Source organism: Suncus etruscus, chromosome 2, assembly GCF_024139225.1.
Source record: "Suncus etruscus isolate mSunEtr1 chromosome 2, mSunEtr1.pri.cur, whole genome shotgun sequence".
Classification (NCBI taxonomy): domain Eukaryota; kingdom Metazoa; phylum Chordata; class Mammalia; order Eulipotyphla; family Soricidae; genus Suncus; species Suncus etruscus.
The window spans coordinates 149,833,752-149,846,177 of NC_064849.1; positions in this window are offsets into that span (position 1 = coordinate 149,833,752).

Below are 12,426 nucleotides of genomic sequence, written 5' to 3' on the forward strand. Positions count from 1 at the left end.
ATAAAAAAGTGCTCCGCTAAAGAGGGGACTGGCTTTGATGACAGTGATTTATCGCCTCAGCCAAACCAGCGTTGGTCCCTGGCTCTCCCTCACGCGATTTGACCAGAGCTTCCTTGGAATCTGCAGATCAGACCTTCCCCTTCTTGAAAGACAGCCATCCATCACGACAACCTGGGCAGGACAGAGTGCCCGGGACTGGGGTTGCTTACAAGCACCATGGACATTTTTTAATGCTATTAGATTTATGGTCTCTTTTTCAACGCCCATCCAGAGTAATTAGCACGTATGTTCTAAATAGATGATAGTTTTGTGAGCAATAAAGCAATTACCCATCGTTGGAGCTGACAGTTCCTCCAACTAAACTCCACCAGCAGCTAATTGGAAAAGTCATTTCAGCTCCATTGTCTGCAATTAGTCCTGCTAAACTACTACACCCCAACTAGCTGGTTTGAGGTTAATTTATTCAGTGTTGTATTTGCACGGAGAAGTCATTGCCACCAAGAAATTTGAATTTGTCCCTGTAGACTGCACCCTCAGATTAAAGGAGCAGGTGGAAGTTAGAGACCTGATAGTTGAGGGCCTGGGTAATTTCTGGGGTTGGAAGCACCCTGCCTTGCCTCAGTTTCAAGGCCAGGCAGGGTCCTGATGAGTTGAACTCCAACACAGAATGTCATTGTTTCTCCTTTGGGACAGAAACTGAAGGAAACAGCTTTAGTTTGTGCAACCAAATTCTTGGTTTTAAAAGTCAACATAGAGGGGGCCGGAGAGATAGCATGGAGGTAAGGCGTTTTGCCTTTCATGCAGGAGGTCATCGGTTCGAATCCCGCGTCCCATATGGTTCCCTGTGCCTGCCAGGAGCAATTTCTGAGCCTGGAGCCAGGAATAACCCCTGAGCACTGCCGGGTGTGGACCCCAAAAACCAAAAAAAAAAAAAAAAAAAAAGTCAACATAGAGAATGTAATTGGATTATGTAGCTTATGCAGGTACCACTTCTCCTCCAACACAATCCCTGGACTATAATAATATCTCTCTAATGAACAAATATAAAGCCAGACCCAGTAAAAGAAAAAAAAAATAAGCACAATTCAAGCCCTCAAATAAAGAATCTCCAGTTCTTGAAGTGGTTCCGAACAAGAAAATACTGGAAAGATCAGACTTCAACCTTTTTTCCTTCCAATCTCACTCTCCCCCACCCTTGAAACTGAGGTTCTTCTGTGACTTTCTTTATTTTTACCTTCTATCATCCTTTCTTCTTCTTTCTTTTCTAAAATTCAGCCTAAGAGGTCCCGGATTTGTGCACAGTGAGTGGAAAAAATGTGTTAAATGTCAGTTTGGACGCCCCCAACGGAGCTTCCAAATATCCAGCGGCTGGGATTTTTCTACTTAATTTAATCTTTATTGGACAGGTCGACTCCTACATTCCTATTCACTAGGAGACCTGAGGAAACAGATCTGCTGGGGTCCAGAATTGAGGGCTAGAAGGAGTAAAGTTAAAGAGGGATTAATCCTCTCCCACCCCACCTCTGAAGCAACTTTAAAACTTGGATCTCCTATAGGCTGGGAGTTAGGAAAGAGAAGACTCAGGTCCCAGCCCTGACAGCCAAGGATCTCTGTGCTCTGGAGCAAAGGGGCAGGGAAGCTGGCAGGTTGAGATGGGAACTTGTAACCCTGGTAACCAAGTATTCCTTGAAAGGAATTTACTGCAAAGTGTCCCTGGGTCTGGGAGTGAAAAGAATTTTACTTAGAAATTTTTATTTAGAATTTTACTTAATAAAGTAGGGGGATGAAGGGGGAATGCTGCATCTTAGGAGTTGATATTTCACCCTAGAAATCAAATGTCCTTATTCAAATTTAGTAACCTAAGGTCTGTTTCTACTTTATGAAGTAAATATAACTATGCCTAAGGAAAAGTACTTAGATATTGTTTTACTCTGCACATGAGGCTTACTAAAGTAATTCTAATTTCAAAACAAATTGTAATCAAGAGTTCAGCTTCAATGATTTGGAATGTGTAGCTACAATAAGAAAAACTCCTAATTTTTCTAACAAGAGGCTCTTGGTTTTTCACTAGTGTACTTAGTGTTTGAACAAAAGGAAAAATATTGGGGGAGGAAATGAAAGTAATGGTCTCCTCTTACCCACCCCCATAACTCTTACCTGTCACATCATCTCTATGCACTAAGAGAAATCCTACAATTCCTGTGTGACTTACCATTAAAAGAAAATAAAATGTCTTTGCTAAAAGATTGTTCATTTTATTTTCAACTATTTGCTTTTTTAAAGTTTAAATATGACAACTCAGTGTGAGGAGAGAGAAAAAAGGGAAAGAATCAGGCAAATGCATATATGGCTTTACAAAAGAATCTTAAGATAGACATGAAGGCATATTGGCGATAAAGTAACTTACCCAACCAACCTTCTCCCCATAATGTATAAGAAACATCTACATATAGATCTATGCACCCTGGCGAAAAAATCTTCTAGGCATATTTGGACAGATAGTTGCAGTCCTATGCAAGTTCAGCTAGCCCTCTACACACATGTATTCATTCACTTCTTGAGGAAAGGCATTTTAGTTGCCCTCATACTTTCTTTCCATTAAGAGCGATTAGATGATGTCTATTCAAAGTTGCTGATCCAGAGAGAAAATAAGAGTAGATAAAAGGAGATTTCAAGTGACCTCCTCCTCTCTTTCACACCAACCTGAGCCCTAGAATAGGCAAGGATCAACAAGCACAAAAGCCCTTTCCCTTTTCTTTTCAGCTTCAGAAGATTTCGTGCAAAGGGTTAACAATAAACCGTAAAACTATCCCTGAGTTTTGTTAGAAGATGCATTTGCAATACTTTATTAACTCCTCCCACTGATGAACTAAGTTTATTATTCACTCTAAAATGGGTAAATAAAATATACATGGTATACTAAAGGGAATAATTAATCCATGTGGTTTGTATCAGTGGTGTTGTATATTCATTCTTTCTCCTTTAAACATTATCTAAATCCCTTCTCTCCTTGCTGATGGCAGACAGTGAAATAAACATATCTTTCCCCTGACAACTTAAAAAGAAATGTTAGGCTTATTATTCAGATCAACGTTCTGATAAGTAAATACAATTGTAGCCTGACTGCCTTTACAACAGGTCTACTGTCTTTGTGATCCAGTACTTTTCCAACTAGGTTAGTTTATTTTATAGGCATTGAACTAAGTGACACTAAAGGCTTAAACATACTCAAGCAGTCCTTGGTCAAGAATGTACAACTCAGATCTAATTCTGATGGGCTAATCCTGCAGTAAAAGTCGTAGGTCCTCTGACAGATAGCAATTAAAGGAAATGATTATATAGTGTAGCTAATTGTATTGCCAAGGTACTTTAGAAAACTTCAACCTCATTTTAAAAACTTCAACTTTTCATCCAAACCCAAATCAATTTTCCCTGAGAAACAAAGCCAAGCAGTTATTCTTCACTCTACTTAGGCATTTAAAATAAATAAATGTTTTATGACATAAATCTTTCTGGTTCATTTTTGTCTCTTCTCTCCCCACCCCCCCAGCAGTTAGATAGCTCAGGCTTGATTTTTACCAAAAGTAAATATTTGTCCCTGGCTTACTAGTGTGCTGGGAATGATTGTCACTTTTCCTCTTATAGGAGACCTGATTTGCATCCAAAGGTCAGCACTTGCTCTCCTCCCAGTCTCCCACCGAGACTCCTAGGCCCTCTAACTAACTACGGGCCTGAGCAGAAAAGAGAAATGCTTCCCTTATCTCTTTTTTCCAAAATACAAGCTTTTGAAATGATTGGTCTGTAACAGAAAACTAAACTGCTTATTAAGGCAAAGCACTTATCTCAGAACGTTTTGACCCAATGGTGACAAAGAAGAAATACCTGGGCTACCTGATGATACTACCTGAGCCTGCTGGATCTGTGATACACTGGCAAGCTAAGAGCAAGTCATTCAAAGTAGCAGGTCAACTCACAACTTGGCCTTCCCACCCTTGTTTTCATGTTGACAAAGGCAGAACTTTTTTACAGCTGAGCAGACACAATACAAATTGAGTTCAATATTGCAAAAGAAAAGATTTCTAAGATAGACTGGGGATTTTGTGTTTGGAGGGGGGTTTCTAATTTGGGGCACTAAGAAGTCAGTCCTGTGTCTCTCAATCACCCCCCCTTTCTTTTTTTTTTTTTTTTCACAAAAGAACCTGCAAGACTATTTTAAATATATCTTCTTCAACTGCGTTCTTCCGGGCCTTAATCTCATGCCAAGGGAAACTAATTGACTCAGCACCTTTAAAATAAGCTCTTTGGGAAAAGGTCTGCAGTAAGATCAGAAGAACTGACCTTTCTCCCAATGATTGCAGGCATGTTCATCTCCAGATGGGCTTGATACAACATGGTTATTTCTGTTCTGTGGTCTCTCTAAACAGAATGATGCCATTTAAAAATCATTTAGGAGATGGGGAAGGGCTAAGGAATAGAAGTATCTATGTGTATCTGATCATTTGGACAGTTTTATAGCTAGAACTAGATTTAGAAAACATGTATCCAAGTTCACTCAGTTCAATTGTCTCAAAAGATAAAAATAACAGATCTGATGAATTTCAAGAGAGCAAAATAGGAAAATAAGTTCAAAGTACTGCGAAATTTCTGAAAAATAATTTACGATTTCCATGAGGGGACAAAATATGAGATTTGGAGGAAACTGGAGCTGAAAGTCTCCTTGGATCTTAACTCTGGAATCTGGAATGCAAGACTGCCTTGTCTGTGCAATCACAAATCTTGGTTTCTCTCTTACACAGGTGACAATTATGTACTAGACATCCGTCTAGGAGAGATCAAATGTTGTGTCAAGTGCTCTTTAAAACTGATGTAGGGGCCCAGGATGTGGCTCAGTGGTAGAGCATCTGTCTTAGGACCCTGTCCTTTGAGGATTCTACCCCCTATCCTATTCCTGGTGAACTCAAAAACAACAACAAAAGGGTGATTAACGTTGCACCAGGATTTGAGCTAACAACTTGCAAAGAGCACTATTAATTACAAGCTGATTCTTCTACCCCAAGTGAAGAAAGATCTTGTCTTCTCTTAGGATGACCAGGAGACTGTGTGCATTGCTGGGGACCAGCAGGCAGAGGAAAGCAGGCCTTTCCCTTCCCTAGATCGGCCTTCCCAGGAAATAGGAGATTTTGAAGGGCCTGTGGCTAGCAGTCTCAAGTAAAGAGTGATGCAAGGGTCACAAGGGACTTTGGGCCCACGGGTTAAATCCACCAGCGGACTCAGCTAAAGGAGTTGGGGGAGGCATGGGGAGGGGAAATGCTCTGGATGGAAAGGGACAGGAGAAATCTAGAAGAGAGAAAGGGTGGGGGGGATGGAAACTGAAGCTGCGCTGCGTCCAGCTTCTGCAGCTGCGCGTGCCTAGACTGGCGTGTGGAATTTCACAGTTTGGAGCCCTAGGAGCTCTCGCAAAATAGGATCGCTTTTCCCTTCCTGCCCAAGCCAGTAACAGGTTAGCTCCTGGTGGGACGTGGGGCGCATCGGTCCAGCGTGCCAAAGTGGAAGCAGGAACTAATGACAGGCTTGCAGAAGGGAAGCCAAAGCTCCCCAGGACCTGAGCTGACCCCCGCCCCAATCCCTCCACGGAAGCCATTTTGCTGGAGGCGGGGCTGTGAGCGCAAGTGGAGGCGCTCCTCGGCTTGGCAAGCGCGGACCCCCGGAGGACAGGATGAGGGGGGGAGAAACCCAGGCTTGAGTAAGAGAGCAAACCCTCCAGAAAAAGGTCCCAGCTTCATCCTGCCCCCCCTTCTCTCCAGGGAAAGTTAACCCTGAAGCCCCCCAAGCAATGCGATCAGTTTCTTCCTCCCAAAAAAAAAAAAGCCGCTCTGGGCTTCACGACTCTCCCACCCCATTCCCAGCTCCCCTCCACTCAGTCGGGGAACCCCTAGGCTTCCTGCACCTCGTCCTCCTTCCCCCAGAGAGCCGCAGGCGGTTGTCGTCTGACACCTGGAAGGTCCGGTGTCACCCCCCCCCAGTCCCCCCACCGGCGTCTGCCCTCCTCCCGGGGTCTCGAGCAAGTTGCGAAGCTCGAAGTGGGGGGGGAGCTGGTGGCAAGCTCCACCCCCTGTCCCCCCACTGGGGAGAGGGAACTCGACCACGCTCTGGGCGTGTGGCCTCCGGCCGGCTTCACCTTGGCCCTTCTTGCCAGCAGGGCCCGACCCGAGGTTGAGCTCACCGCAGCGGGGTTGGGGCGCGCACCCGGCCCGCCGGCTCGACCCGGACGTCGGCTCCCTCCGCCCCCCAACTCGCGCTCCCGCTGACGCACACGCGCGCCCCAGCTCTGCTCTGCTCGGCTCTGCCCGGAGGAAACCGCTCCCCTTAGTTGCAATTGAGATTCTGCCTTCTACGCGCACACACACACACACACACACACACACACACACACGCATGCACACGCACACACACACACACACACATCCAGTTCCCCACCCCTAGGAGGTGACACCACCCCCCTAGACACCCCAGCTCCCAGTCCCTGCTAGCCCCGCCGCGAGCTGTCTGATTCGGCTGCAAGGCTGCGAATCCGGTGATCGCTTCTCCGCCTCCGCCGGGGACAACACATCAGCTCGGGGTCCCTTTTAATCCGCTGACACTATCGCCCGCATCAAACAGGCAGCCATCGATCGCGTTACCTTAAGGGGGGTGGCGGGGATCCCGTTACAAACGGCGCCCCGCAAGTGGCGGCCGGAGCAGAGAGCTGCGCTGCAACCGCCGGGCCGGGCCGGGCTGAGGCCGGTGGACCCGGAGTGGACTCCCAGGCCAGCCCCGCCGGACTCTGCCACCCACTCCCCCTTGGGTGGGTGCGGATGCCCAACCTGCAAACTTGCACCCCCACCTGCCCCCCGCCCCCCTGTGCCAGGACGGGGCAGCTGTTTGCAGGCGGTGGGGAGGAGAGCCCGGAGGCTGGCTGGCTGGCTAAACCTCTTTAGAACTTGCTCCGTTGCTCCGCGGCCCAGAAAGATCGATCCTCGGCTCCGAGGCGGCGGGCCCCGGCACGATCCCGGCCTCGGTCTTACAGCGTCCGGGTTAGGAACCAGGTGAGGGCAAATCCCACCCCCCAAAGCCAGGCCCGGTGGAAAGATGTCCGCGTCCCGCCCCAAATCACCTCTTCTCCGGCCCGGCCGAGCAGTGGGCCGAAGGGAGCCTCCGGGCAGCCAGCCCTCCCGCGAGATCCACCCCGAGTTCCCCAGAAACGAAAAGCGTTTCGTTTACTTGCCTGGGTGCATCGAGCAGGACCTGGGCGAGATTGGCTTCTGGTGCCCACAAACCTACAAAACGGGGTCCACGGGCCCACGCGCGCGAAGCAGGCGTCCGATAGGCAGGGCCTCCGGGTCCTCTCCTGCTCTGCCCTGCCATGCCACTCGCTCTCTTCGCCCCACGTCCTCCTTTCTTTCTTTCTTTCCTTTTTTTCCTCCCTATCTCCCCCTCTCCGCTCCCTGTCTCTGCCCTGGACTGTCTGATTCTTCTCTAAACTGCACAGGGGAGTCAAAAGGGTCCCTGCAAGGTGGTTGGTTCTCTCTTTCCTTTCTTCTCCTTCTTTCTTTCTTTCTTTCTTTCTTTCTTTCTTTCTTTCTTTCTTTCTTTCTTTCTTTCTTTCTTTCTTTCTTTCTTTCTTTCTTTCTTTCTTTCTTTCTTCCTTCCTTCCTTTCTTTTTATTTTGTTTTCCTTTTAACTGGGATGATTTCACCTTATTTTACTGACCAGGAGTCAGTGAGCACGTTAATCTGGGTCGAGGGGCGCGGGCCCGTGTTGAATCCCAGCCGGCCCCTCTCGCCTCCTTGCCATCCGCTGTGTACAATGGGCCGCTGCTTGCGGAGTGCAATGACTGGTCTTTCCATTATTCGAGCTGGATGGAGGGAAGAGGGGTAGGCATGGAGCAAGCCTTTATTCTGCTCTTTTAAAAAAAAATAATAATAATCGTCGCTCAGCACTCAGCGATCGCCTACTCCCCGACTGGAGAAGACCAGAAAGCGCAAAAAAAAAAAAACGCACCCCCAAACAAGCAGTGCTTCTCAAACCCCTCCCTGGTGAGATGTAAAGGGAGAAGGATTTATTGTTATTATTATTATTATTATTATTATTATTATTATTATTATTATTATTAATCGAGCCCTACCTCTGTCGACACTGCTTGGCTATAGAACCCCACCTTTACCTGAGGGCGTGCTGGAGCTTGGGGCGCTGGAGCTGAGATAAACTTTTACGCTCTCCAAAAGCCAGCCGAGAGGTGGGGAGGACGGCGAGCGCGACTCCCACCCCCGGAGGCGGCGGCGAAGGCTTTGTCACTGCGCGGTTCCTCGCCCGCCTGAGCCTGCCTAGGGGAGCGATCTCCAAACGCGGGGGGTGCCAGTATGCGATTGGAGAATATGTAACTAATAGAAGTATCATTTTCCCCCAGTACGATCTTTCAAGGAAAAAAAAATCCATTGAAAGAATTTTCAAAGTGCTGTCTTCGTTTGGGGAGGAAAAAAAAAAAGGCACAAGCTGCCTACCGGGATGGGAGGAGGGTGTGCGCCTCCCTGACGCCCTTCCCATCCGCTAGGTGGCAGCCGGAGCCAGCGATTCCTGCAGGCCACACGGCGGCCACGGATCCTCCCGCCCTCCCCTCCTCCCGAGACCAATCGGCTGCGTGAATGGGGTCTCTCATTCCTCCCATTCTCAATCTCTCTCTCTCTCTCTCTCTCTCTCTCTCTCTCTCTCTCTCTCTCTCTCTCTCTCTCTCTCTCTCCCTCCCTCTCTCTCTCTCTCTCTCCCTCCCTCCCTCTCTCTCTCTCTCTCTCTCTCTCTCTCTCTCTCTCTCTCTCTCTCTCTCTCTCTCTCTCCCTCTCCCCTCCCTCCCTCCCTCCCTCTCTCTCTCTCTCTCTCTCTCCCTCCCTCCCTCTCTCTCTCTCTCTCTCTCTCTCTCTCATTCTGTTCCTCTGTCTCGGTCTCTAGTCTCTGTGTGTCTCTCTGTGTGTCTCCCTCTCTCCTCTCCTTCCATCTTTCTCCCTCTCCCTCTCTCCTGTCCCTTTCACTCTCTTTCTCCCTCCCTCCCCCTCTTGGTCCCCTCTTTCCCGCCTCCCTTCACCCCTCCTCCACCTCCTGCTCTCCCCCCCCCAATCTTCTTGCCTCTTCACCATTTCCTACTGTCCCCATCTTCCGTCTCTTGTCCTTTCCCCCCCTTTCTGGGACTTTGACTTGGCGACATTAACTACCCCCCCCCCCCCACACACACACCAATAGGAAGGAGAACTCACTACTAATCAATAATTATTAAAGCGCTGTTGGGAGTTTGGAACATTTGAAGATACCCTAGGATAAAAGAAAAAAATCATATTGATTGAAAACTTTATTTCTTTCTTTTTTAATCATCATAGAGATGAATAGAAACCTTGATTCCGGTTTGTTTGTTTTTTGTTTTTTTGTTGTTGTTTTTTTTGTTTGTTTTTTTTTTTTTTTTGGCAAATTCCAGGAGAGTTGTTTTGTCGTCATTAAACTTTTAAAGCCGAGGTCTACTTTGAACCGAAAAAAATAAGGCCCTACTTTGTTTCTTGGAAGAAAAAAAATAAAATAAAAGCACACAAATGCAGCAGCACAGCCCACGCTCGTATTATTATTCTCACATGTAAAAGAATAAAACCGTGCAAACCCCAGTGTATTTTACGAATCATTAAGAGGGTGAGTTGAATTCCCTTTAAAAAAAAAAAAAAACTCCCCCTGGCATTTCCCCCTCCCCTCCCGCTCGTAAGAGATCATTTGAAAAAACTTTGAGAAGAAATTAAAAAAAAATCATTCCTTTGGAATTCTTTGCACCCATCGCGAAGCCTTCTCCCCCCCACCTCGCTCTCCCTTCCCCCCTCTGATGTGAGTGTGTGAGTGTGAGTGTGTGTGTGTGTGTGTGTGTGTGTGTGTGTGTGTGTGTGTGTGTGTGTGTGTGTGTGTGTGTGTGTGTGACCATAGACGACCCATACTAATCAGGTCTCCGAGTAAATAGCAGCGCAGGGCGATCTCAATGTAAATTGCGCTTGTCAGAAGCAGCACACCCCCCTCCCCAGCGTCTCTCCTCCCCTCGCCATCCTCAGCCCCATCCCCATCCGTAGGTAGCAGCAAGAGCAGGAGGATGGATGGGGGGGGGGGGTCGGGGAGAAAGAAAAAAAAGGAGGAGGGGGAGGGGCTCCCCAACCAATGGCGTGCTGGAGGCTTGGCTAACCTTAGCCTCCCATTTTCTCTTCCCCCCCCGATTCGGGGCTCTGACCAGTCAGTCGCCTTTGATTATCAGTTGCCAGCAGCCCTTCTCTTGGCTCCTTGACACGAGCTCCATATAAGGCAGCGATCTCCATAGAAACGTGTCAGTTTCAATAGTAGTGTCAAAGTTCACTATATACAGACATTCGCGCGGATCCCCCTTTCGGAAACATTGCTCTGCGAGTCCTCCCGTTTAAACGCATTCAATTTTGGGGTCTCTCTCTCTCTTTCTCTCTCTCCTCTCTCTCCCCCTCTCTCTCCCTCCCTCCGCCTCTCTCTTTCTCAATCTCTCGCTCGCTCTCGCTCTCTCGCTCTCATTCTCCCCTCTTCTTCTTTCTCCCCTTTCTCTTTTCTTCCATAGTCTATTAGTTGTTTCCCTGGTATTCTTCTTCTTTTTCTTCTTCTTCTTCTTCTTCTTCTTCTTCTTCTTCTTCTTCTTCTTCTTCTTCTTCTTCTTCTTCTTCTTCTTCTTCTTCTTCTTCTTCTTCTTCTGTCTCTCCTTTTTCTCCCTCCTACTTGTCTCTTCTACTCCATTCCTACAGAAGAGAGAGCTAAACTTAAAAGAGAGAGAGAGAAAGAGAGAAGCACCCCTTTCGTATTCTTATCATTATTTTATACATATAGGATTTTTTTTTTGGAGGGAGGGTGTTGGTTCCCGGCTGAAGAGCACTTATTTAAAAAAAATACTAAAAAAAGAACATTTTTTGGGCGATCTCCAGGGTTTTTTTTTTTTTAACTAGCTCTGTGTGTTATAGCAGCAGAAGAAGCAGAAGAAGGAGCAAAAGAAAGAGGAAAAGAAGAGGATTATTTATTCGACCTACTTTGGATGTCTCTCGGTTTTTTAAATTTTTTTTTTTTGCAATTCCTTTTCTTCTGATTTTTCTGCGTCCGACTTCGCTGTGAGATCTTCGCCAGCAGCGTGAATCCTCTCGTCTTTTTTCTCCCCCTCCGGCACCTCCCGAAAGAAGAAGAAGAAGAAGGCGCCCAGAGCCCCGCGCCTCGCCACCGGCACAACAAAAAGAGCAAAGTGTGCGATCCTCTGCGCCGGCGGCTGCTGCTGCTGCCGCTTCTGCCGCTGCCGCCGCCTCCCGCTCCCCAGCGCTGCCTTCCTGAATGGCTGGCTGCGTCCGGCCCTGGACCTGGCCCCCCGACTCCAGCGCGCCCTGATCGTCCGCCGCAGCCTCGTCGCCCGGCGCTCGGCTCGACTCCCCGCTCTCCCCGCACTCCCGAGCCCAGCCAGGGCTCCAGCCGGGACAGAACAGCGATCGCGGCGGCCGCGGCGGCCCCGGCTCCCGCACCGGCTCCGGCTCCGGCTCCGGCGGCCCCGACTCCAGCAGCTCGGACTCCTCGGGCCCGGACCCCGGCTCCTCCAGGGGCGCTCGCCGCTGCAGCTGCTGAAGCGGCGGCTCCAGCGGGGTTTGCAGCCGCGACCTCCTCCTCCTTCTTCTCCTCCTTCTCCTCCTCCTCCTTCTCCACCACCGCCGCCGCCTCCGCCCTCGCCGGCTTCCTCTATGTCGGCTGTGCCGGCGCGCAGCGCTTAGCCCAGGCGGCCCGGCGGGCAGGCGGGCGGGCGCCCGGCGCCGGTGAGCAAGAGAGAGATTGCGTGTGCGTGTGCCTGTGCGTGTGTGAGTGTGTGTGTGTGTGCGTGGGGGGTGCGGGCGAGGCAGAGGGCGAGTGTGTGTGTAGTGCGCGCGCCGTGGCCCATGCCCGCCGCCCCCGGCGCTGCGCCCCGCGCCGCTCCCCTGTGCCGCTGCTGCCGCCTGTGCCATTTGTGATTTTGCAACTTGGGCAACAAGAAGAAGAAGAAGAAGAAGAAGCAAAAGAAGAAGAAGAAGAAAAAAAAAAAAAGCCGGGGAGAGCTTGCTCGTTGGGGGGGTGGGTGGGGAGGGGGGGAAGGAAGCAAGGAAGGAGAGCGTGGCCCCCCCAGGATCGGAGCGCTAGGTGGGGTGGGGTGGGGAGGGTGGGGTGGAGAGAGAGAGCGGGCGAGGGGAGCAGGGGTGTTGTGGGGGGGGAAGCCTGAGAGCCTGGGGGGGCTGCAAAAGAGAGAGAGAGAGAGAGAGAGAGAAAGAAAACAGCAGGAACCACAACAAAAAACGCCAGCAGGGCGGGCGGGCGGGCAGGCGGGCGCGCAACGGCAGGCGGCGGGGCGGCCCA